Source organism: Acartia tonsa, chromosome 8, assembly GCF_053477335.1.
Source record: "Acartia tonsa isolate MP-2025a chromosome 8, ASM5347733v1, whole genome shotgun sequence".
Classification (NCBI taxonomy): Eukaryota; Metazoa; Arthropoda; class Copepoda; order Calanoida; family Acartiidae; genus Acartia; species Acartia tonsa.
In genome coordinates, this window is record NC_137267.1 from 52266640 (window position 1) to 52292916 (window position 26277).

Here is a 26277-nt window from a genome sequence, read left to right on the forward strand (position 1 = left end):
AATATTAATAACTAAGTTTTAGAATCTAATAACAACTTACTATTAATAAACTTACAAATGATATTATATTCAAAACTAGAAAACATTACCTGAAAAAATACAATTATTGAATTAAAACAAGATTTATGAATCAGTTTTTTAAATGTTCTGTTTGCTATAAAAATGTTGTTTAAAAGAAATACTCTAAAGACTAAAATATAGCTAGGATTGTTATGAAGTTTCCAAGACCCAGACAAACGGTTAGCGAGATCCTTCGGTACACACAGACAGTTAGACATCCTGCTTTGTTTATACAGGGATCTAAAGGGATAAGACAATGGCCGATAAATTAAATTATATAGATTACAATTAGTGGTTAAAACGTTTGGACACTCAACTTTAAATTTAGCATTATATATCCATTTCTATTTGAATGATAGAACAACTTTGTAATATATCTATATTTATAAATATTTTACATATATTTTGGTCCCCAAAGTCTTTAAGTTGGTCCCCAAGGTTTTAGACTCCCAAAATATTGAATATTCGATAAATTATCCCATCCCTTGATCTCTGATGATTTGTCTATTTCTATTCAAATGACGGAACAACTTTGTAATATATTTTATTAGGAAACTTAGTGGTAATATCCTTCAAAGTGCCTTTTGAGCACTGACCCCCCCCCCCTTTATTTTGTAAGAAAATAAAAAGGGGGGATACATAAACTCCAAGTGTGGGGGCGAACTTTGAAACCTCCTATATTACCCCCTTAAAATTTCTTTAAAATTGTTCATTTATTATTTTAGTTCAGGTTAGATTAGGTTATATTAGCTACTGGGTAGCCCCGCAAGGTTAAGACTTAGCAGGTATAGACTCTGCACGGGTTAGAAATACCCTCCCTTATTTTTAATTGAAAAATAAGGGGGAAGGGATGTTTTTGTGCACAAAAGGCATTTTGTGGTAAAACACCAACTTGTGCTTTTTTAAGCAACGGAGTTGAAATTTTAATTTGAAACCTACAACAAACTATAAGACATAGTACTATTTTATCTACTACTAGCAGATGTGTCCCTAGCATCTAGGGACAGGAAAGAGCAAAAAAAAACATGACTTGTGTGAAGCCTTCCTGAATAAATCACCGAAACGGAGTGACGGATTGAGAGATACTTTCTTACATTCCAGAGTTATAGAGTTGTTGCGCTTCCAAAGGTTGAAAATATATGTAATCAAAGCATTCCTTTAGTTAAGACAATAAATTATGAAAAATCATTATTTCAAGAAAGAGAAAACTTAAAACTTTCAGGTCATGGAGGAAGGAGACATTAAGCTGTTTATTACACTAGTCCCCAAAGTTTTACAATAATGTTTTCTCATTTAACAACTTTTAGGACTTGTATGGAATTTTAATTGGTTGGTTCATTAAGTTGAGTGTCCAAACGTTTTAACCACTAATTGTAATCTACAGAATAAATAATTTTATGTATAATCATTTTTTATTAAGACTTCCTTATCCCTTATTCCTGATGTTAACTTTTTCCAAAATCTTGTTTCTGAATTACTATGATCAGATGTAGTAATTATTAAATTGGGTTAGATAACAGACAAAAAACTAGTAGACTGGTTAATTTGTTTTACTAGTGACTGTGCCCCTAGCAAATAGGGAATCTTTATTAGAAGGGAAAGGACGGGCGCAAAAAATCAGTATAAAACTATTTCAATAGTATGTAGAGCTTCTCTAAAACTGAGAACCAAATCGGTTCAGTGGTAAAAAAAAACATACTACCTTACAATATTAAAGGATTTTTTCATATAATACGTACAAAAGACATACATCTAACTTTTTGAGTTCAAGATTTGCATTGCATGGCAATTGGTTTCTCCTTTTTATAGTTCAAGGCATTTCCTTAACTATTGACTAACAACCCTTCTTTTAATTGTTCGACCTTTTTTAGAAGGTCCTAATTTTAACCATATAATTCTTAGAAGATTTGTCTATTGTCTGAACCAAACTATGCAATACCAGGGAGGGAGAGGACATTGGGATGTTTATTACAATAGTACCAAAAGTTTTATAATAGCTTAACAACTAAAGGGACATTTTTTTAATTTTGATTGATGTGTTTATTAAGTTAAGTCTTCACACGTTTCAACCACTCATTGTAATCTATATGAGGGGTATTTAATTGTATCATCATTGGAGATGTATACCAATTTTTTGGTCATTGTCTTATTCCTTTAGAACCCTGCTGCAATATTCCTAGACATAGTCTATTGGCGGATACTAAAGTTTTCTAATATAGATAAAATTACAGTATGATATCAAGTTATCATAGGTTTGATTCTAATGTAATTCCAAGATACTATACAATTCTAGAACCCATATAATGCATGGTACATCATCAAGACCGAACAAAAGCTTCTAAAAATATGTTTAGGATTATTAGTATTGTAAACGTGCTGAAAAATGCCTAGTTAAGCATATTTGCTTTTAATATTTTATTGATGGAAGACAATTGTTTCACTATTAAATAGATCATCAGTTCCAATTAAGATGTATAAAATAAGAGTTAAAAAATTATATATCTTTGCTTTTTGAATCCTTTTTATAGACTCTAGGTTTTTTATTTGAACCTGAATATCGAAAAATGCTGGCCCGAATAGGTTCTACTCTACTTTTTAGGGATGCTTTATAGATGTCTTAAGGGGGTTTTAGGCTATTTTCCTGACCTCGCCTAGTAGCAAGGAGCGAAGCAACTAGTTTACTATAAAGGAGTTGGAGGGTTTCCGTGCTTGCTATGAACTTTAAGAGAAAGCACCTAGATTCAAAACACAAAAAGAACAACATTTAATTGGCATTATCAGTAAAACTTTTAAGCCGTACTGAAAAATCATGCATAGCGTCGTATTAGAGACAATTTTACACCAATATTAAAATAAAAATCATTTTGATATCCGCAGTAAGTTGTCTTTAATACGATGCTATAAATATTAACTATTCTGAATTTTGCGGTATTTTATTATATTTTCTGCGGAAATGATAGCACACCCTAGTGCATTTGTCTGGGCTAACTTTTGAAAAAGACTAATTACAACAAAAAATCAATTTCAACCTGTTCTGTACATGTTACAATGGATTTATAATTATTTGGAAGTTGCTCCAGATTTTCATGTATTTTGATAAAGTGATGTTCGCAGCTTGATAAAATAACGATAACCCTTTACCCCATACCCTCCTCTCCAACTGGATAAACTAGATGACCAATAGATAAGGTCCATGGCAGCAAGCTAAATTGACGACTAATTTTCCCATGTCAATATATCCAGAGGAACCGAATTTGAATTTCCGAATGTGTTTACAGTTTCCTCGTCCTATAGGGTGAGGCGGGGCATTACCGGTAATTTTTTTGTTTTTTTGAAAAAAAAATGGAGTAAATATTAATATTTTTAAATGGGACCAAGACCATTAGAAAGCTTACGGAAAGGACTATCAGGTCCTAATAGGACGTTATCCTAGGACTTTTAGAAGTTTGTCATAATTGGACTCAAAGAAATTACCGATAAATGCCCCACGGTGGGGCATTGTGGGTAACGTCTTTTCAACCTAAAAAAATCGATGAAAAACGGCCAAACGGCCAGTCAAATATAAATAATCATAATTAGTATAGGTTATAGGGATTATCTACAAAAATTTTCATAAAGATCGGACTATTCCTTCTATGTCAAAAATCATCTTTTTAAAAAGACGAGAAATTTCGATTTTTTTTACACAAAAATTTTCTTAAAAAATAAAATTAAAATTTTTTTATATAAAAAAACCTGTTCTATTCACTTTTTGGCCTAATTCTTAAAAAGCCCATATTGAATTTTAGATTTTACCAAAGAAAACCTGAAAATTTATCTTAAAAATCGAATTTGAATTTTTTTTTCGACGTTACCGAAAAATACCCCGCGCGAACTTTGGTCATTTTTGAAAAAAATATTAACTCTACATTTAAGCTCTCAACGGATTTGGAAAGAGCGGGCAATTCTTAGTTCTAAAGGTTTAAATGGATCAGTTCTAGGTCTTACCAATTTTTGTGTAGGTCGATCTTTATACACCTAGGTGAAAAAATTTAAAAAAAAAAAAAATTTCGTCCGACTTTGAGACCCAAAAAGTACCCTTAAAATTCATCTCACAAAAATTTCATTTTATACTAATTTGTAGGCAATTTAATAAGAAACAAATTTGCTTTAATGTTTTTTTCTGTCAGTCGATTAAAACATGGAGAAAAATGTCATTTTCTGAAGGTGGGTAAAAAATTACCGGTAATGCCCCTTACCGGTTAATGCCCCGCTTGACCCTATCTATATTTACTAATGCTAAAAAAATTCAAACTTCCAAAAAAAATCTAAATTTTAATGTATAAACTATTTATCCATTATACATTCAACATTCAATATTTATTGGTGGTTGAACCTTTTTTTAGCTAGTATTGTAAGTTTTGAGATAGGATGAGGAAACACCGAGGAAACTGTGTACACATTCGGAAATTCAAATTCAGCTCATCTATATCCACGTATATGCTATATCCATTATTTCAACCATGTTTCTGAAATCATATTATGGATACAACTTAGGGAATATAGAAATCTATTTTAGTTAATGACGATATTTATAGAGTAAATTAGTAACAGATTGTCTGTCTTTCTGTCTGTGCGGGTCTGTCAGGTCCATGGAAGTTTTATATCTATTTTAAGGGAGAGTACCTTCATGAGATAAATGCAAAATAAAACGATGACTATCTGATTGGGCTTAACTTTTTAAGGAGTATATAGCTAGCTAGGGCAAGAAATAAAAACACTTTCAGTATTATTTTCAGTTTATTTCAAATACAAATGTGGTATCCGCCGAGGATAAATGGCAGACACCGGAGTTCAATTAGATTACGGCAGTGTAACAGACGTGGACACCTTACTATAGAGAAGCTACGCTTCTCTAGCATTCACTAGATAATGATCAACATCTATTTCAGTTGTCACTTTATTGAAGGTTTAAAAGATACTAAAGCTATATACAACAAACAATAATTACATGGATAGGAATAAATAATCATAACATAAAAGCATCATAATACATATACAATGGTCAGTTTGGGCAATAATGATCCCCCATCCCTGAAAAGGGTGGGGGAGAATTAAGAATACAGTTAACCATAATAAACATGACAGATTCAATCATTAATTGTAAGCAGAGGGAGGGGGTCGCTAGACCCCTTCCCCAGGACTCGGGGGAGGGCCATTGACCCTCCACCGAACCCTAGATCAGGGGTGCCATAGGCAGGGCTCACGGTTGCCGAATACCACAACTCTCCCCTCGGAAGGCTGGGAGATGATTTCCCTACCAGACTTCCGACAGTGGTTGAGGCCTTCGGTCCGCTCCTTAGGGCTAAGATATATATACAAACGATAATGATTCAATGGAATCCTAGTGGTGAGTGTCTTCTTAGGGTTGATGGGCTCCCAATGTGGGGTAGAAGGCAGAGGCTGGCTTGGGTTGGACACGTTGGTCAGCGCCGGCAGGTATCAGGTTTGCTGGTGGCACAGTTGTTGCTGTAACGGTCAGCAGTGGGGCCTGCTGGTTGTTGTTGGCAGCGGCTGGGGCGCTGGCTGCCAGGTTAATCGTCTGAGCAGCGGCCTGTCCTCCTGATGGGCCGCGGGGTCGGCCAGAGGGCGGTCCTGGCCTACCTGGGCGGTCATGCCCGCTGTCAGTTGATTTCATAGACACCATTTCCTCGGCTGCTTCCCTGCCGATGGGAATGGCATCCCAGTCCACTGAAAAGTCCCGGGACTTGGCATGGTTGAGCCTGGCTCTAGCCAGCGCTTTCCTATACAAAGCTGGATGGTACAGGAACACTTGTGATATCGCATTCAGGGCTGCCCGGACTCCTCCTTGTGCTGCTGCCAGGGAAATGATGGTTAGGTCCCCCAGCAGTTTGAGGATCAACAACAGCAAACACAGTATGGCTGCGCCATCTCCCCACTCGTGGATGGCTTGTCTAAATCCAGCCCAGACATCCAGGGCCGCCTCTCCTTCCTCCGCCAGTCGGTCAATGTTGTAGGACACTATCCCATGGTCTCCTGTGGCCGAACAGCTGCCTTGCTGAACGCAGGAGCCATAGGATAGGCCGGTCAGCATGGCACTCTTGTATGCTGGGAACGCCAGCAGTTGTTGCCAGTCGTTCAACTCAGCCTGCGAATACAAGCCACCTGAACTGAAGTCATCTAAGGGTTCTGTCAACAATTGCTTAGGCGTATCCAGCGGGGGTGGCCTTTTCTTGGGAGCGGGGGTTAACTCTATCCAGCCTTCCTCCGCGTGCACAGTCAGGGGGTAGGTGGAGGAGCAGGGAATCTTGGTGGCGTGTTCACTATATACCCGTGTCACAGCGTCTACAAAACCTGTGGGCTCTACTAGCACTTTGTCCCAACACTCCTTGTGTTCGCGGACAACGTATTTATGACGTTGGCAGGTCAGCTGCAGCAGGATGTCTCCCCTCAGTACCGAGAACGTGCTCCCCTGGACACGCACCGGGTGGGCCGGGTCTAGTTGCTGGAGCTTCCAGCAGTTGGCCGCTACTTCTTCTGCTGCGGTGCTTTTCATGCGCGTTTCCAGGGTAAACCCAATATAACCTGCATGTATTTGTGCTTGAAGGGGAACGTCAACATCCCTGGCCGACACTCTGGGCAGCGCAGCCGCGGCTGGGTCAGCTGCCACGAACAACGCTGGATGGTTTGTGGCATGGGCCTCGAAGTCGCAGTTCACAATCGAGGTGGGGTTGGTCATGTTGATGAAAAACTGGGCCTGATGGTCAACCAGATATGCATCCATCACCAGGCTGGGCTGGAGGCTGCGGATCAGCCTCAAGGGGCAATCTCTTCCCAGGTGGTCCCACACGTAGGTTGCTTCCCCAGTGATGCAGGACAGCTCAGAATGGGGACACTCTAGGGTCAGGTGGTCAGACTGGGACTCCACCCGTCCATCCTCCACCACATAGGTCTCCTCCTTGACCAGCAGCCGTCGCTCCTGGAGCACTAATTCGTTGCGGTATAGCTGGCCCTCGAAGTGGACGTCCTCCCCTTCACAACCCACCCCCTCGGGGCTGTTGACGAGGGCGCCCACCATATCGATGGTGAAGAACAGGGGATGGTTCAGCTGGAACGTCAGTGGCTGGGTCTTGCCTGGCAACGTGTAGACTCGGTTCCTGGCCAGGTCTCGGCACGCTTCTGGGTCTATCTTGGTTGGCCTCATGAGGGTGGGGACCGAGGTCACCTTGAGGTGACCCCATACTCCACACCTGAATGTCCACTGGGACACGGTGAGCTGACAACTGTACCCGGTGGTTTCCCTCACCTTGACTTGCTGCAGGACGTGTACTTCATGGCCCAGGGGCACCTCCTGGTGTAGGGGCTCCGTGTTACACATCTTTTCTTTATTGTAGGATGTGACATGGGTGGGGTTGGCACAGTCCCATCCCACCAGGACGTAGCTGGTTGTAGGCCACACGGCTGCCAGCAGGAGGCCCCACAGGACCATCCACCAATGGGAGAGGCTTCCAGGCAACCATCTTCCTCGTACACGCGGCTGGGGATCTTCAGCTCTGGTCACGGCTGCTTCTTGGGACTGGACACGGCTGGGCTGCTCCTGGCTAGATACAAGTTTCCATTGAGCGTTATCTGTATGCGGCCGAGGCACCCCGATACCCTCCCCAATGACAGACTGGCAAGCGACTGGCACTTGCCTGGGTGTCGGCTCCCCTAGCCCCAAGTGCTCCCTTCCCTTGTCCAAAGCATGCCCAGTGGCATGGGGCTGAAGTGCATGTGGCACAGGCTCGCCCTTACTCACTTCCCTCCCCTGCCCTAGGAACTCAGGTGCATGTGGCACAGGCAAGTCCTTATTTTCCCGAATTTCAATCTCCCCAGCCTCTGGTGCAGGGGGCACAGGCAAGGCTGGGTTTTTACAATATCTTGGATACAACACATTTAACAAATTCAACTTATCCTGATGTTGAGCAGCTGGGTTCCCTTGGCTGGCAGGGGGCTCTGGATGGCATGTAGCTGGGCTCTCCCTGCAGGCTGGTGGCGCTGGCTGACTGGGGGTGACGGGTGTCACCCCTTCCTCTGGGACCGCTGGCTCGTTCCAGGACTCAGGTCTCTCGGTGGCGGCGACGGTTGTCGCCCCAGACATCAGGTTGGAGGCTGGCTCGTTCCAGGATCCAGGTATCTCGGTGGCGGCGACGGTTGTCGCCCCAGGCACCAGGTGGGAGGCGCTGGATAGCACCCCCCCATCATCCCAGGTGGCGACGCCGGGTGGCGTCCCATACATCGATGCAGAGGCGCTGGCTAGCACCTCCTGCCTCTCTCGTTCGGCGGCTGCCAGGGCCTCCCCATACACCGTCTCAGGGACGCTGGGCAGCGCCCCTCCACTCTTGCTGGGTAGGCTCAGTCGGGCAGGTTCCATCATGTTGAGGCTAAAAGGCTGGGGCCTCAGCACCTCTGGCTCGGCTATGTTGTTGGATTGTATCAGCTCTGGCCCCAGATGGTTAAGACTGAAGCCTAGGCCAACCCGGTTGGGTTCAGCCGCGCCGCCCAGTACGTTGATCCTAGCTGGGACAGTCCCAAACTGCGGCATCCCATCGGCTCGGTCCGCAGCTCTGGGGGCGGCTGCTTGCTGTGGTGGTGCTGGGGGCGCGCTCCCTTCCATGTGGGCCACTCTGCTGGGCTTCCCTGGAGGGGCACCCTTATCGGCGGTGCGCCTGCGGCTGGCTACCTGGGCCCAGTCAGCTCTACAATCGGCCGCCGTGTGACCGTCATAGTGGCAACGCTCACACTTGGCAGAACGGTCACGGCGTGGCTGGGTGCGTCTCTCCTCTAGGCTAACTTCCACAGGCGTTGGGCAGTCTCGAGCTCGGTGGCCTCTCCCCTGGCAGTGGAAGCAGCGACCTGGGACCTTGTCATCTGGAGCGACCTTCCCCATCTGGTGGAGACCCGGAGCCAAGGAGCCAATCTCCATTGGCTCCGACTCGTCATATTGGGGCAACTGGATGCAAGCAGATCCAGTCAGCCCTTCGGTCGAGTCCACTAAGCACACACCTTCCTTCAGTTGCTTAGTAACCATGGTGACGGTAAACATGGCCTTACGAGTGTACTCAGGTACACTCGTAATTTCATGGTTCATCATGAGGCGTTTTACATTGGCGTTACGAATTCCACGATTTAATTCGTCCACCAACAACTCAAGATCCTCATGGTTGTAGGCGTCCCTATACAAGGCGCACTTAGTTGATATGTACGCTTGTATAGGTTCTGTCGAGTGTTGCTTGTAATCCCTAAACGCTTGTTTAAGCGTTTGGGATTCAAAAGCAGGGCGAAATAGCAATTCACACTCGGCCTTGACCTGTTCGTAGGTCAAGGCTTGGCCTGCCTCGCCAAACAGATGGGACGCCATTTCCGCCGCTTGCCCTACCAGTGACAGTAGGAGGGCGTTGCGGCGGTTGAGGGAATCATGAGGTGGCATGCGGTAAGCCGCCCATGACATCTCGAGTCTGCGGATATGTGCCGACCAGGATTGCTTGGGCAGCCCTCTATACTCCGGCAGATTGCTCAGCATCAGCTTGCGGTACTCGGCTGGGGCCGGCTGAGGGTCATCCTGGAGCCATCCTGGGGCTTGGTCACCTCCTGGGGCTTGCTGCTGGTCCATTGGGTCAACGGTTCAACGGCGGGCACAAAGTTATACAGTACTAAAATGAATGGGTTGTCCTTTGAGGCTTTCTAGCCTAACAGCCAACACTGTTCGTATCACTAGGTTGGTAGTTTAGTTGCAAAGATATAACTTAGCTGTACTTATCACTAGTTAGGTGCTGAGGTTGTAGGGTAGGCTGGTAGGGGTAGATAGATGTTGAGGGTCTGAACTGCTGTCAGGAACTGATTGGGTTTTCCTTTATCACACTAGAGCTAGAAGGAGAGAAGCTTGTAATTCTTTATTTGCTAAAAATACCCCTGTTAAATGCTATGGAGTAGCTCCGCTCCGGTGTGTGTGTGTGTGTGTGTGTGTGCGTGTGTGTGCGTGAAATCTCCTGTCCTTGCAACGCGCGTCCGCACCGTCAAATCCGCGCACACGGGGAAAACGCGCTCTCACCCCTCAACTCATTGGTCCGCTTCGTCCGTTGAATTTATGATATTTTCCGCACTCTGTTGCGCTACCCGTGAATGGCGCTCTGTGTGTCCGATCGCTAGCCCCACACTACAGACGGACTTAGTCTAGTGTGGGTAGGAAGGGGGAAGCGCGTGAGGGGACGGGGGTAACTCCGTCCGTTTCCCCTGTGAGGGAGGGAGGTAACTGTGTGCTGGTGTAATAGTGCCTTTTCTTCTTAATCCTAGGCTTATCTATTATATCACCCTGATTGTATTTGCCTTCAATGGAGAGGGGCTCCTCCCTTTCCCTTGGAATAAGGGGTGTATTGTTGTTGTGCTGTGGGCTTGAGATGTTTTGATTGTATATCAGGGTCTTTATTATATTACATCTAGCTTCTATTTTTGTCCTTATCACAATTGCATAACAGATTTGTTTACCAACTCTGTTCTATTTTTAGCTGTTATCACAATACACAATAAATCCAAGCCTGTTCTATTCTTAGATTTATCACAACACAACAATTTGTTTGCCAAGCTTTGCTCATAAATCTATTGTTTAGCCATCACACCAGGGTGGTAATCCCTGCAATGTAACATAATATCTGTTTTTCTAGATGGGTGGCTGCGTTGTAGCCTCTCAGGATACTTGGAGTTGACGTAGTTTTTCTCTGTTCTGGTGCACTACACTCGTATGTTAGCTCGCAGCTTGCAGCTATGTGGCATGTTTCAGCCTATCGGCGGCAGGGAATGTCCCGTCCTGCTAGCGCCGCTGATCCAAATCCGGCTGATGGCGGCAGGGAATGTCCCGTCCTGCTAGCCCCACTGGTTCGGATCCTGCTATTTCTTGCAGTAAAGTTGGCCTATTTCCAGCCGTTTACACTTATTTGGCTTGTTTCAGCCGGTCCGCAGGCCTGTTTCAGCCCTTTGAGCGCTCAATTCTCCGTTAGATATCAGCGCTGCTCGCGGTTATTCGTCAAATTTCGCTGTCTCGCTTCCACAACTGCCGGATGCAGAGTTAAACTTTGCTGTCCAGGGTGGGTAATTCAGGTTGCTTGCGTCAGTTTTGCCAGATTCACTGCTGGGAGTACCTTAGCCTCAGATGCGCGTCTGCTCTACACTTGTGGTTCGCCGTAATCTCACACAGCTGTCACCAAAGTTGTGGTATCCGCCGAGGATAAATGGCAGACACCGGAGTTCAATTAGATTACGGCAGTGTAACAGACGTGGACACCTTACTATAGAGAAGCTACGCTTCTCTAGCATTCACTAGATAATGATCAACATCTATTTCAGTTGTCACTTTATTGAAGGTTTAAAAGATACTAAAGCTATATACAACAAACAATAATTACATGGATAGGAATAAATAATCATAACATAAAAGCATCATAATACATATACAATGGTCAGTTTGGGCAATAATGATCCCCCATCCCTGAAAAGGGTGGGGGAGAATTAAGAATACAGTTAACCATAATAAACATGACAGATTCAATCATTAATTGTAAGCAGAGGGAGGGGGTCGCTAGACCCCTTCCCCAGGACTCGGGGGAGGGCCATTGACCCTCCACCGAACCCTAGATCAGGGGTGCCATAGGCAGGGCTCACGGTTGCCGAATACCACACAAAGTTAAGGTTTCAATGTTCAACATTCGCTTAAGGGGAAAATAGCATATGTATATATTCCTATTTATACTCATACTTCAATAAGAGGGCTAATAATAGGAAGCTACTTAGTTACTGTAAATATTAAACCAATTTTTAAGAAAATATTGTTTATTATAAAAATTTGTAGCTTTACGCTAATATGAAAATGAAAAATTGTAAAACTAATTCCAGTTTTTTTGATATTCGTAAAACATTTCTACATTACGATACATGATTTTTCAGTATGTCACAGATCCTGTTTTGATTCATCACTTATTTATCGGTTTCGAAGCAATACTGGAAAAAAATATTTACATGTTTATTGTGAGCCCCACCATTTGAATTAATAACATGTTTATTATGAGCCACACTCCCTTGGATTAAGATCAGGCATGCAAAATTAATTTGGCCCAGGCAATCAACAAATTTTTAGGAGCGAAGCTACAATTCTATTACAATTCTGTTTGTCTGTTGTACGTTGGCAGAATATTCTATTAATTAATTGGTAAAATAAAATATTTCCTTATATAAAAGTAATATGATGGCTGTCTGTGTGTAGAAAAATTTCAATAACCGCTGAACTGAATAATTCTTCTTTACAGTGTAGCTTCTCAGAGGTCCAGGGCAGGTTTATAATTATTTTGAGGAGGGTTCCACAACACACCCAAGAGAAAACTCCATCCAAAAATGAAGTTTTAGAATTTATCAGGAATCTAAAGGAATAAGACAATGATCGATTAATTGATGTAGATCACAATGATGATACACAAAATTACCCCTGCTATAGATTATAATTGATGGTGGAAACGTTTAAAAACTAGATGTTTTAAACCACCCAATCAAAATTCAACACAAGTCCCCAAATGTGTTAAGACGACAAATATGAAAAAAAAAACTTTGGGGACTAATGTAATAAACAGCCCAATGTCTCCTCCCTTCATGGAGGTTTTCTTCCTTGTTATTTGAAGGCTTGGGCATTCATGTTACACATACATCAGAACATAAATCTAAACTTTCATGTTTATCTGTGTGTGTGTGTGTGTGTGTGTGTGTGTGTGTGTGTGTTTGTGTGTGTATGTGTATGTTTGTGTGTATGTGTGAGTGTGTGTGTGTGTGTTCGGAAGGAAGGAGGGGGGGGGGGGGAGGAGACATTGAACTAAAAATTTCACTCAAAGTTTCATATAAAAAAAAGTTTCTTTGACTCTAAAAGTTTAAGAAGGAAAAGTAAAAGGTATTTTATTCATTGGAGATTTCTCTTGGGATGTTGGAGGTCCTTTATCCTAAAATAGTCACGAACATTCCTATATTACCCGTTCGAAGCTTCACTGTATTAGAGAACCAGGTCGGTCCAGTGGTTAGCAAGATTCTTCTATACACACACACACATAATAATATATAAGAATTCTGCAATGCAACTCTATTTGAAACAAGGATGACAAAACAATGTATTATATAGATGCCCATATGTCATTGGAATCTTCACTAAAAATTTCAGCTTTCTATCCTAAATAGCAGCCGAGAAAATCAGGCTGACTGACGGACAAACGAACAGACAGACAAAGTAAATTATAGAGTAGCTTTGGTACTAAAAAAAATAAATGAGACTAATTTAACAAAATAAAGCATCCAAGGAATACCTAATTATGTTTGTTTATGCAAAACAGCTAATTAATCTTTATGAGTAGCTAGACTCTTATATGCCAGGAAGGGAGGGGACATCAGGCTTTTTATTACACTAGTCCCCAAAGATTATAATAACATTTTCTGATTCGATTTATAAACAACTTTAGGGTCTTTTAGAGAATTTTTATTAGTTGGTTCATTAAGTTAAACGTTGCAACCACTTATTGTAATCTACAGAAAAGGTGATTTTGTGTATTATCATTGGGGATGTACATCAATTTATCGGCCATTGTCTTATCCCTTTAGATCTCTGCATTTGTAGTAATTTACAGTGTGGATTTTTTTGCTAAAATTGTTGGACACCCTGTTGTTATGTTATCTTGCTTGTAGAACATTATCAGCCCATTAGCTCGGCCATTCCATAGATATGTATCTACATACAAACACCCATAGGGGTGTCCCTACAATGAAATAGCATAAAACCACTCCAATTATATGTAAATCTGTCCTCAAAAATAAAAACTCATTCAGTTCAACATTTATTGAAATCTTAAGATTTAGACAAAAACAAACATTTACTAATTTGTTAAATTTTATGCAGGGATTTAAAGGGATAAGACAATAGCTAATAAAGTGATGTACATCCATTTAATGATACACAAAAAAATCCCATCTATAGATTACAATTAGAGGTTGATGAATCAACCAATCTAAGTCCCCAAAGTTAGTAAGCCAAAAAAAAGAAAATGACATCAATGAACTTTGGGGACTAGTGTTAAAAACTGACCTCCCTCCCTCCCAGAATTCTCTAAATATTTAGTCCTATTGAATAAACAACTATGTGTAAATTGTAATCTAGATATAGGCAGCATAGGCGTCCAAGGGGGGGGGTAATGGGCCATTTGGCACCCCCAAACGATTTTGGGGGTGCCGTAGGCACCCCCAAAATTTTGTGAACAATACCCCCCCCAAAAAAAATTACCCCTACCTTGGGGGTGCCGTAGGCACCCCCAACGATTTTGGGGGGGGTATTTACCCCCCCCAAACCATTTTGGGGGGGTAAATACTCCCCCCAAAATAGAAAATCTCTAACAAAAAAAATTTTTGCGCGCTTCGCGCGCATTTTTAATACTAAATTTTTTATAAAATTTAAATTACCCCCCCCAAAAATTTTACCCCGGGGGTAAATTTTAGGGGGGGTAAATAAATTCTACCCCTGCCAACAGATTTCAGGGGGGGTAATTACCCCCCCCAAGCAAATTTTACCCCCGGGGTAAAAATTTTGGGGGGGGTAAAAAAAATTTGCGGCGCGCTTCGCGCGCCATTTTACCCCCCCCAAAACCAAATTACCCCCCCCTTAAAAAAATTTTACCCCCCCCAAAATAAAAAGCTTGGACGCCCCTGATAGGCAGCTTAGGAAGGTGGTATGAATGAAATATTTATCAAATATTTAATTTCTTAGAAGAATAACTAACCCCTAACTAACATAAAAAAAGGCTAAAACCTGACCATGATTCTATGAATATTAGTCCTATTGAAGAAACAACTATTTGTAAATTTTCATCTAGATATAGGCAGCTTAGGAAGGTGGTATGAATGAAATATTTATCAAATATTTCATTTCTTAGTAGAATATTCACGTCTACGACCAAATCTAACATAAAAAAAGCCTAAAACCTGCTAATAATTCTATAAATATTAGTCCTATTGAAGAAACAACTATGTGTAAATTGTAATCTAGATATAGGCAGCTTAGGAAGGTGGTATGAATTAAATATTTATCAAATATTTCATTTCTTAGAAGAATAACAAACCCCTAACTAACATAAAAAAAGTCTAAAACCTGCCCACAATTTTATGAATATTAGTCCTATTGAAGTCCTATTGTAAATTGTAATCTAGATATAGGCAGCTTATGGAGGTGGTATGAATTAAATATTTATCTTATTTCTTATCAGAATAACTAACCCTTAACTAACATAAAAAAAGGCTAAAACCTGCCCATGATTCTATGAATATTAGTCCTATTGAAGAAACTGAACTATGTGTAAATTGTAATCTAGATATAGGCAGCTTATGGAGGAGGTATGAATCAAATATTTATCAAATATTTCATTTCTTAGCAGAATATTCACATCTAAAACCACATTTCTTCATAAAGCCCCAAACTACATTTAACATGAAAAAAAGGCTAAAACCTGTCCAAAAACCATATAAGCTTATTCAAAATTGAGATGTAATAAATCCAAAACAGTTTCTGAGATCTTACCTGAAACACATAAAAGATACAAATACAATGGTCAGGTCAAACTAACCTAGACATTTATAACTTTCATAGGGGCACTTTTGTCTATCACAATTGGGTTCGTCCATTGTTTTATCCACCAAGATCCCTTTTATTTAACAATATTTTCAGTATGAATTCGAAGCCAATTGCTATCCGCTGAATCACAACCGGTTCTCAGCATTACTGAAAAATTATGTATAGCATCGCAATAAAGACAATTTCCACGAAAATTAAAATAAGAATCATAATTTCATACCACTTTTTGTTCGCCCTAGCCTTTGGTCCCACTGATCTAACAAAACTGGTTTCAATCTTATAATTTTCAATTTTATAATCCGCGGAAATCTGTCTACAATACGATGCGATACATGTTTTATCCCATTGTATAAAATAATGTTAAGAATGTAGGTCCCTAAAGAATTTGATATTGACACAAGATAATAATCAAATCTATCTCCCACCTCAGGGAGGGAGGGGACATTAGACTGAGATTTGTTCTGGTACTCAAAGTACATTATCACGTTATATAAAAAACTATGGGTACTGTTATTAAATTTGGATTAATTGGTTGCAAAATATTAGTTTCTAAACCTTTTAACCAATCATATTTTCTACAGAGGGTAATTTTGTTTAACTTCATTAGGGATTATGTATATCAATTTATCGACCATTGTCTTATCCCTGCAGATCCCTGATCCTAAAACGACCACACACAAACAATTTCATGCATGCTGGGAAAAGTATATATACTTCGGCTTTTCAGGGATCTTAAGGGATAAGACGTAAGATGATAAATTGACATGCATCCCCAATGAGAATAAAGCAAATAAATCCTTCTCTAGATTAAATTTAGTGATTGAAACGTTTGGACACTCAAACAAAATGAATCAACTAATTAAAATTCTTGAGTATCTATAATCTATCTTCCTTATGAATATAACAGACGGACAGACAGACGGACAGACAGACGAACAGACAGACGGACAGACACCGTTCTACTTTGTTTAGCAAATTTATCTATTCCTTTAATTCTTGGGTATATCTATAACCTATCTTCTTTCTGAATCAAACCAAATAAGTGTTTTTATAATCATGTTGAAATTATATAATAGTAACTTTTGAACCCTATAAGAATAAACCAACGACAGTTCAAGACATCAGCCACTAATTATGATATAAATCCGCATATAAAATGTTTATACGCAATGGATATAGAATATGCGTGGATGATATGACTGAGGAAAAATTGTCGACAATTAGGTTGCTAACACAGACCTCACTTTGGTCAGTTAGTTCATCCAGTAAGAGTATGAGGAGAGAAATTGGGGTAAAAGGGGTAGATTTGGGATCTTTCTTTCAGCCGGCTACAAGATTCACTTTATAAGAGTGCATGATAATCTGGCGTAACATCCAAGTAATAATAAATCAATTTTATTTTCCATGGTACTAAAATTGACTAATTAAATAAATTTTTGCTATATTAAAAATAATCTTTTCCACCTTTGATAAAATGCCAACAAAATTTATTAATTCTCAACTGACCTGGACCTTTAGGACAAATTTAAAACTGTTTCTTTTTGATTAATTAGTTTTTCAAATTCTATAGAAAAAAGTATTTTTGTTTTATACAGTTTTACTCAGACCAAAACATAATGTCTAGAATAGTTAAAATGTATAACTCTTTAAATTACTATTTAGGCCTCTAGGGGTAGTTGAAATAAGAGGGGGTGGTTTAATTCGACACTCAACTATTAATTAAAAATTATGTTAAGTAAAAAAATGAGTGGGGGTTATGGTTATTTTTTTTCTAGTGACGATATCTCTTTGGAGGATGGATTACCCCTTATAAACGTTACTTGCACCTATATTAAGCTTCACTGCAAAAGAGAACCATATCGGTTCAGTGGTTAATAAGATCTTAAGCTACACACAGACAAACAGACATCCTGTTGCTTTCATATAATTATGCTGCCAAAACTGCGCTACCAATGAAAGTAAGCTACTATTTTTTTTTAATTAATCATCCCTAAAAATTTGGGGTATTTGTTTTAGATATTAATCTGTGTCAAAATATTTTAAATTTTATATAATCAATCAAGTCATATTTGGCAGGGATCTAAAGAGATAAGACAATGACCGATAAATTGATGTAAATGCCCAATGATGTTACACAAAATCATCCCATGTAGATTACAATCAGTGTTTGAGACGTTTGGACACTCATCTTGATGAACCAACAAATCCTAAAGTTGTTAAAACTTTGGGGACTTGTGTAATAAACAGCTAAATGTCCCCCTACCTTCCTGCATTTTGTGGCGCTTTCACTCAAACCTATTCTTGACCACCCGTCCACCCCCCCCCCCCCAAATCAAATCAAATACTTTTTTTAAGCTCTTATGGGTAGCTCTAAAACTCCCGAGCCCTTTCACAACGGGATGCTTAACCTAACCTAACCTAAGAAAAATTCGAGATGTCAAAGTTGATACCCCTTCCCTCTTATTTTTCAATACAGAAGGTAGTTTTTTGTTTACATCTTTATAACTTTAGATCTGGTTAGGTTAGGTTAAGGAAAGTCCCCCCGCAGGAGTTAGGCTTAGAGAAAAAACTACCGATTCCCCTCTATTTCATTTTTTTAAATAAAAGGTGGGGGTGTTAAGTAGTGCATAACATGCATTTTGTGTCTAAGTGCCGACATTATAATAAACCAAAATAACAGATTTCATGTGAAACTTTGATCATGTCATTAAATAAATCCGTTGAAAGTTTTGCTACACATATATGGGAACAAATGGATTTATTAATACATGGATCTTGCAACAGATTTTTATGTACTAATAAAGAGTTGGCTCTAATAGCGATTACCCCCCATCCACATATTTTACTATTCCCACCATTTATACTGGATGAAAAAAAACCAATAAATGATGACCAAGTTAGCAACCATAAAATAAAAACAATTTTTCCCCTGTCACAATATCCACGTATATTCTATATCCATTTGTTTTGCTACACTGCACATATGAGAACAAATCTATGTGCCATTATTTCCGTCTATGTATGTACGCCCCCTAAAGGCCTCTAGGTGCACTTAGTGTGGGGTATTATTTAACCCCCCCATTTCTCATTTTAGTTTGAAAAAGAAGAAGTGAAACATTTTTTTTTCTTGGGAAATGAAATAACAAAATAGTTATAAACCATCCCAGGACATATGAGAGGCTACATAATAAAGGAGAACTATATCGGTTCAAATGTTAGCGAGATCCTTTGGTGCAGACAAATAGACAGACACGGATTCTGTTACTTTTATATAAGTATTATGGTGCATTCCCCTAAAGGCCCTATCGAGCATTTAACCACCCACCTACCCCTCTTTTCAAAATAAATTTAAAATACGGGGGGAAGGGTTCCATTTACCTAACCACTGTTGGTTCATACCTGCGATGCCCTAACTCTGAATGGCTACACAGAAACAGAGAAAGAGTTGACAATGGGCTATTTAGTCCTCAAAGTTTTATAATAACGTATTCTTATTCACTGGCTTAAAAACTTTTAATAAAATTTGGTTGGTGGGATTATTAAGTTTAGTATCCAAGTGTTTCAACCATTAATTGTAATCTACAGAAGGGGTAATTTTGTGTATCATTATTGGGAATTTACATCAATTTATCGACTATTGTCTTATCCCTTTAGACCCCTGTGTTTGATTGCAGAAATGATGGCACATATTTTAATACACATATGAGAACATTAAAGGAAATGAGGTTTATACAAATATAATTAGCGCAGCAATAATAAATGAAATTATAAAGCTAGCACTTGAGGTGGGGGTAAAGAAGTGACATCCCCCTCCCTCTTCATCCAATCTTATTATTAGTTTTAAAAAGTAAAAATATTTTTTTTTGGGGGGGGGGAGGGGCGGGGGGGGGCACTGGTTTCTAGTGGCGATAGTTGTGGTACCCTCCGCTAAAATAGCTTTATACCAAGCTCTATAAGAAGCTACACTGTAAAGGATGACCATAAATTCAATAGTTATCGAGATCCTTCGGTACACACAGACAAACAGAAACAGATCCTTCTTCTTTTATTTATAAAAAAAAACAGTAAAGTGTAATACAGTAATAGTCATTTGTTAAACCTAGAATAATTGTAATTAGATAAAATTACAAGGATATTCTTGTAAGATAGGTGTTATTACATAGAAGTAATATATTATTTATATTATTAAATTACAAAGCTTCGCTATATTAAGGGCATTCTGTCCTTCCGTCCGTCCCTACGTCCGTTAAGTTATATCGACAACAAACCGGGTTTGCCCTTGTAGCAATTAGAGATAAAATCGAAAGCATGGCAACTGATTAATCAATGCCAGAAAGTCTGTATGTCCATTTTAACATGACATAAAACGCAATCTTTTCTGAAATGATTCATTTGCCAATTAGGTAAAATGTTATTATTGTAGCAGATCTAAAATTTCTTTCTGGGAACTTTTTAAGGAACGTTCATAATAAACTTTAGTATTTTAAATAATTTTTCAAAAAGAAAACGCTGTCTCTTTTTGAATGTAACAATGTTCGTTTTTACTATTGTCTGATTTGTCATAGGGATCTAAAGGGATGAGACAATGGTCGATATTATTGATGTTCATCCCTAATAATTATATACAAAATTACCCATTCTGTAGATTACAATTAGTGGTTAAAACGTCCAAACAGATCTTAATGAACCAACCAATCAAAATTTATTACTAGTCCCCATCATTGTTTAAGCCAAATAACGTGTTCTTAGTCGTTGGCTTGGCAACGTTGGGGACTTTTATACATAGAATTTTAATTGTTTGGTTAATTAAGTTGAGTGTCCAATATACAATTAGGTATGTGCATAAATTTATCGATAATTGTCTTCTCCCTTTAGATCCCTGTATTTGTCTAGCTTCGCTTTTAATGATATTGTGATTCTTGTTATATTTGTTTCCCAACATGTCATTTATCATTTCTATCACAAATTTTTCACAGATTTTTACATTAATTTGTTGAAGAGTGGACATTGTCTTATAAAAGCGAGGCTTTTCTATAAATAGGGTCAGTCCGTCCGTACGTCGATTGATTCCTATAACAGTTAGGAAACATTCAGGAAGCGTAGAAAGTCTATAATCGTTATAATAAAGTTCGTACATCCATTTAAAACATACTGATTTCTAAGTTTTTGACAACAAAATTTTGTATGATATAATTATCATATTCTCAATGTTCTGCTCATTAAGTTTTGAAACTCTGCAAGAGATATTGTTCGTTTGTCCATCCTAAAGGCTTCAGAGCTTCGCTTTTATGAATGTTATCATCCTTGTTTTAGAAATTTTTTTGTTATTTCTTCATTTAAAGTTCTAGCAGCTGCGCCATTACCATCTTGGAACTTTTATTCACATGGTATAGAAGGACATAAAAATAGACTTAAACCATGCTCTCAGACTTACATCTAATGAGGAAATAGCCTGAAACCATACCACCACCAGAATTTTTTTTTAACTTTTCTTCTAGCTATTAATAATTACATACCTATAAAAAGAATTCAATTATTTCATTTTGGATTTTATTATTCCTCTATTTGTATGAATACCGATAAATTGATGTATTACACCCCCAATTTGATCAATATAATCATCAATTCTGTAGAGTAGAAACGTTTGGACTTTGTGCGTTTGTACAACACAATCAAGAAAGTTTCAAAGTTAAAAGAAAGTGTTTGAAAACTTTATAATTTACAGTCCAGTGTCCTCTCCCTCTTTGACATTTAGGAAGTTTTTTTTTCATTTTTGTTTTATTAATACTGTAGGTTAGGTTAGTTAAGGTTATTTTGGGTACTGGGTAGCCTCGCAGGATAAGAGTCCTCTGCGGGGGTTAGGCATTTGAATTCAATGTTTCTTGTATTAATTACTCTATGGAAATTAAATATAGTGCATTGTTCCCAAGAACAGAGAATAGTAAAGCATCGTATCATAGACAGCATTCCGCGGATACTAAAATGAAAACTTTAAGATTAATTCTAAATTTGTTGGTCAAGAGAGCGATACGATTCATGATCTTTCAGTTTGGCTCAAAACTGGTTATTAAAATCCAGCGAATATAAATCGGTTTCGAAGCCATATTGGTAAAGGATTTAGATACAATTGAAATTAAGTATAAATGTCTGTGTCTTTGGTTTTATATGTGAAATTTTCCGGATTATAGCTATTCTTCAATTCTTTCTCTCACTCTTATACTTTTAATTAGCGCGGGTATTCTATAAAATGTCTGTCTGTCTGTACATTATAATTTCTATAAGGAGAGTTATATCAATGCATGTTCCTTATTTCATTGATAGATATTATCATTTGTAAAACAAAGCTTGCTTAAAGTCTAATCAATTGAGTCATCTAACAATATTACAATTTCTTAAACTAGATATAACTGCGCTACTTTTGATAATGATTAACCTTGTTGAAACTATACTAATTTAAGTTTACAATTTACTGCATTATTGCAGAAAGGAAAGGAAACTAGTCCCCAAAGTTTTATAAAAACGTTTTTTAATTTGTTGGCTCAAAAACTTTGGGGATTTTAAATAAATTTTGATTGGTTGATTAATTAAGTAGAGTGTCCATATGTTTCAACCACTAGTTTAAATCTACAGAAGAAGTAATTTTGTGTATCATCATTAGGGATGTTCATCAACTTATCGGCCATTGTCTTATCCCTTTAGATCCCTGACAATATATTGTGTATATGAGAATTTTGCCTGATATAAAGTTGCTTAATCGCCTCTAATCATATCATAATGTAATGTAACAACATTATGTTATTACTAGCGGCTACGCCCCTAGAGGCATCCCACACTTTTCCTCAACAGTTTAGCGGATTTAAAACCAACACGCAACAAGCGGTCAATGGATCCTATAAATAGACATATTTGCTGAATCAAAACTGGTTTTACCTAAATTGTATCTGTTCCTTCTTCAGGATTATAGAATTTCAAAGATTTTAACCAAAAATGTGCGATGATTTGACTTTAAAATAGCATTTAATCTTAATGTTCATGGCTTATTAATATAAGTTTGTCATATTTGTTGAGGTTTTAAAACAATATTTCTATAGACAATTCAACACTGCATATTTAGGATTTATAACAATGGTTATTTTATGCATTATGAGTGATATAAAAAGTCATATCAAAAGTACTTTTTAATTATTAATTCTAATTGTTTAGATCCTTTGCCGTTTATTACACAAAAGTAAATATTTTTGTTCTAAACCATTTTGAATTTTATATGGATAAAATAATTAATATAATGAACAAGGATGACAACATCCATAAAAGCGAAGCAATGAAACGGTAGGACAAACGGACATAAACACTTGTATAGTGTCAGAACTCAATAATCAGAATATAAAAGTACAAGAGTCGAAGCAAAATTGTAAGTAAATTTGTTAAAAAAAATCTGCTTGATACAGGATAATGTTTATGGACATACATACATTTTTAGGACTTGATTATAGAGTTGCATCGCTTATAATATTGTACTTTGTTGTCCCAGGAATCTATATACCAAAAATCAGATCAAACGGAGAATTAGATCACTTAAAAATTTGTTGTTAAAAAAGTTGTTAAGTTATCAACATGTTTTAAATGAACGTACGGACATTCTGGTAATGATTATAGAGTTGCTACGCTTTATAATCATACCAAACTTCTACAGGAATGACCATGCAAAGTTTGAAATCGATAGGCACAATCGCTATTTTTATATTGAGCTAGTATATCTTAATTAAACACCAACTTATTGTCTTGTGTATTTAAGATTATTTAGCAATTGAAAACAATTATTATTTAATTTTGTATCTAATTTAAGACATGGCAAAACCTTTTTCAAAATGTGATCATATTCTAAATAGGTCAAAGATCAAAGGTCCTTGTTGATCTATAATTATATTTTTTTTTAAACAAGACTCTTTCAAGATAAAGAATAAAGGATAGAAGCATATACATACAACAAGTATCTTTAATACATGCAGGATTTTAAGTTAACAAACTAATAAAGTTTTGTCTTTAGGTTAGATTAGAAAACCTTTACATCTCATTTCTGCTGCTTGATTTTAATTTCTTTTAAAATCAAGCAGCAGAAATGAGATGTAAAGGTTTTCTATATTTTATTGTTCGTCTGTCTGTCCATAAAGGATAGATCTTATCGTTAATTTAGGCATTTTATAATTGTCCTATTGATTTTATACTTGGCATGGTTGGTTATTTCTGTAGTAATAGTAAGGTACGATTTAGAAAGCATAGCAATTCTACAATCGTTGTCTATTTACAAAAAGTTCATTTGAAACATTTTTTATATTCCTACTACAAAAAGGTAGAATGTTATAAACAAAGCATATCAAAAATGTAGGAATGTCCTTAAACAGTACCCTATATTTTGCAACAAATTTATTTACATTTTTTTAGGCTTATACATATACATATATGTATATTTGCTTATTCAGTTATGACACTCTACAATTGTTAATGTTTTTTTGTCCTACCCTTCATAGATTCACTTTTATGGAAATTGTCATCCTTGTTATTTAATATATAATGAACTATTAAGTTGTTAACTAATTTGACTAGGTATACTTATTAATAACAGTCCTTTGATATAATCAATTAAAGGCCTAATGTCTTCAACAATCTATTGTTTATGTGGTTGATAACTTAATACTATCGTGTCTTTTTTACATACAAAATTCGAGTGTCAATGCTAATTGTTTCTATATAAACAAGGATAACAACATCTATAAAAGCGAAGCTATGAAACCGTAGGACAAACTGACATTATCATTGTACAGTTTTAGAAGTGAATAATCAGAATATAAAGTTATAAAAGTCGGAACAAATGTGTAAGTAAATTTGTTTAATTGTTTGTAATTAAAAAAACGGTTTAAATAAAGGATAATGTTAAAGGACATAATTACGTTTTAGGACTTGATTATAAAGATGCTTTGCTTTAAACATTGAACTTTGTTGTCCTAGGATTCAGTATTCCAAAAATCAGATCAATTAGATAATTTTTACACATAAAAATTTGTTGTTAAAAAAAGTTAAAATCAACACATTAAAAATGGGCGTATGGACATTCTGGTAATGATTATAGAATTGATACGCTTTCTAAACCGTATCTAGTTAGTACAGGAATAACCTTGCAAAGTTTGAAATCGATAGGAAAATTCTAACATGTCCAAGTTAATGAAAAAGGTAATTGTTCCACCTAAAAAGCTAACTGTTACTGACGGACGGACAGACTAACCGACCCCAATTGTAGAAAAGCTTCAATTTTTAAAAAAGTATATGTTGTAAATCAATTGTGCCAGTATTTTTAGTTAAATGATATGTTTATTTTTTATTACTGTTTTTTACTTTCTAAGTTTAAAATTTCAAGGTAATTTGAAGAAAAACAATAAAGGTACTAAGAAAGAGAGGGAATGTCTGATTGAGCCAATAGGAGAATCGCATCGGAATTTACATTGGATCTCATTGGTTGAAATTATGTACACATTTTCCTACGAAGGCATGTTTTTTTCATTTCATACATACATAAAAGTCAGCTGTTAACAGTATATTTTCTTAGTAGAAAGCTTTGCGGAATCAGAATTAATTGCCCAAAAATTTCGTTTACAATTTGAAAGCTTGAAACAAAGTTGGATTCTTAAAAAAAAAGTTAGGCTGGCAACTCGCTGGTGAGGCAAAATTATTTTTGTGAAAAATCCTCCAAAATCGAATTAAAAAATTTACAAAAATGAAATAAAATCTTAAGAGGGTTATTAACATATGATTTTGTTTAATTTTTGTAGATTTTTAATGTGCTTTTGGATGATTTTTCACAAAAATAATTTTGCCTCACTATCGAATAGCGAGTCTATCATTTTTTAAGAATCCACATCAGCTTGAGTCGAAAGTAAACAATACTTTTGTCTGCTAGGAATGTTCTCTCTTAGATTTGACGAAAAAAGGGTTCAGAATATTCTTCTACTCTTCTATTTCTATTAGAAAAACAAGCATTAATTAAAGTCAGAAGTTACCCCGTCGACAATTTTATAAGTTATAATTAATCTACAAAAAAAGGTTTTTAAAACAACTACTGCTTTCATGTGTTAAGGGTAATATACAGCATATATATTTTACATCAAAGGCCATTTTAAAGTCAAATCATCACACATTTTTTGTTAAAATCTTTGAAATTCTATAATCGCGAAGAAGGAACAGATACAATTTAGGTAAAACCAGTTTTGATTCAGCAAATGTGTCTATTTATAGGATCCATTGGCCGCTAGTTGCGTGTCGGTTTTAAATCCGCTAAACTGTTCAGGAAAAGCGTGATCCAATAACAAATATACCGCAGAGTTAGGACATCCCCCTCCCCCAATATGGGTTTGGCATGAAGAATTTATTAATTTTTGATTTGTTGGTTCATTAAGTTGAGTTTCCAAATCACTAATTGTAATCGGCCATTGTCTTATTCCTTTAAATCCCTGGGTATAGCACCATCAATAGTGTACATTTTTAGT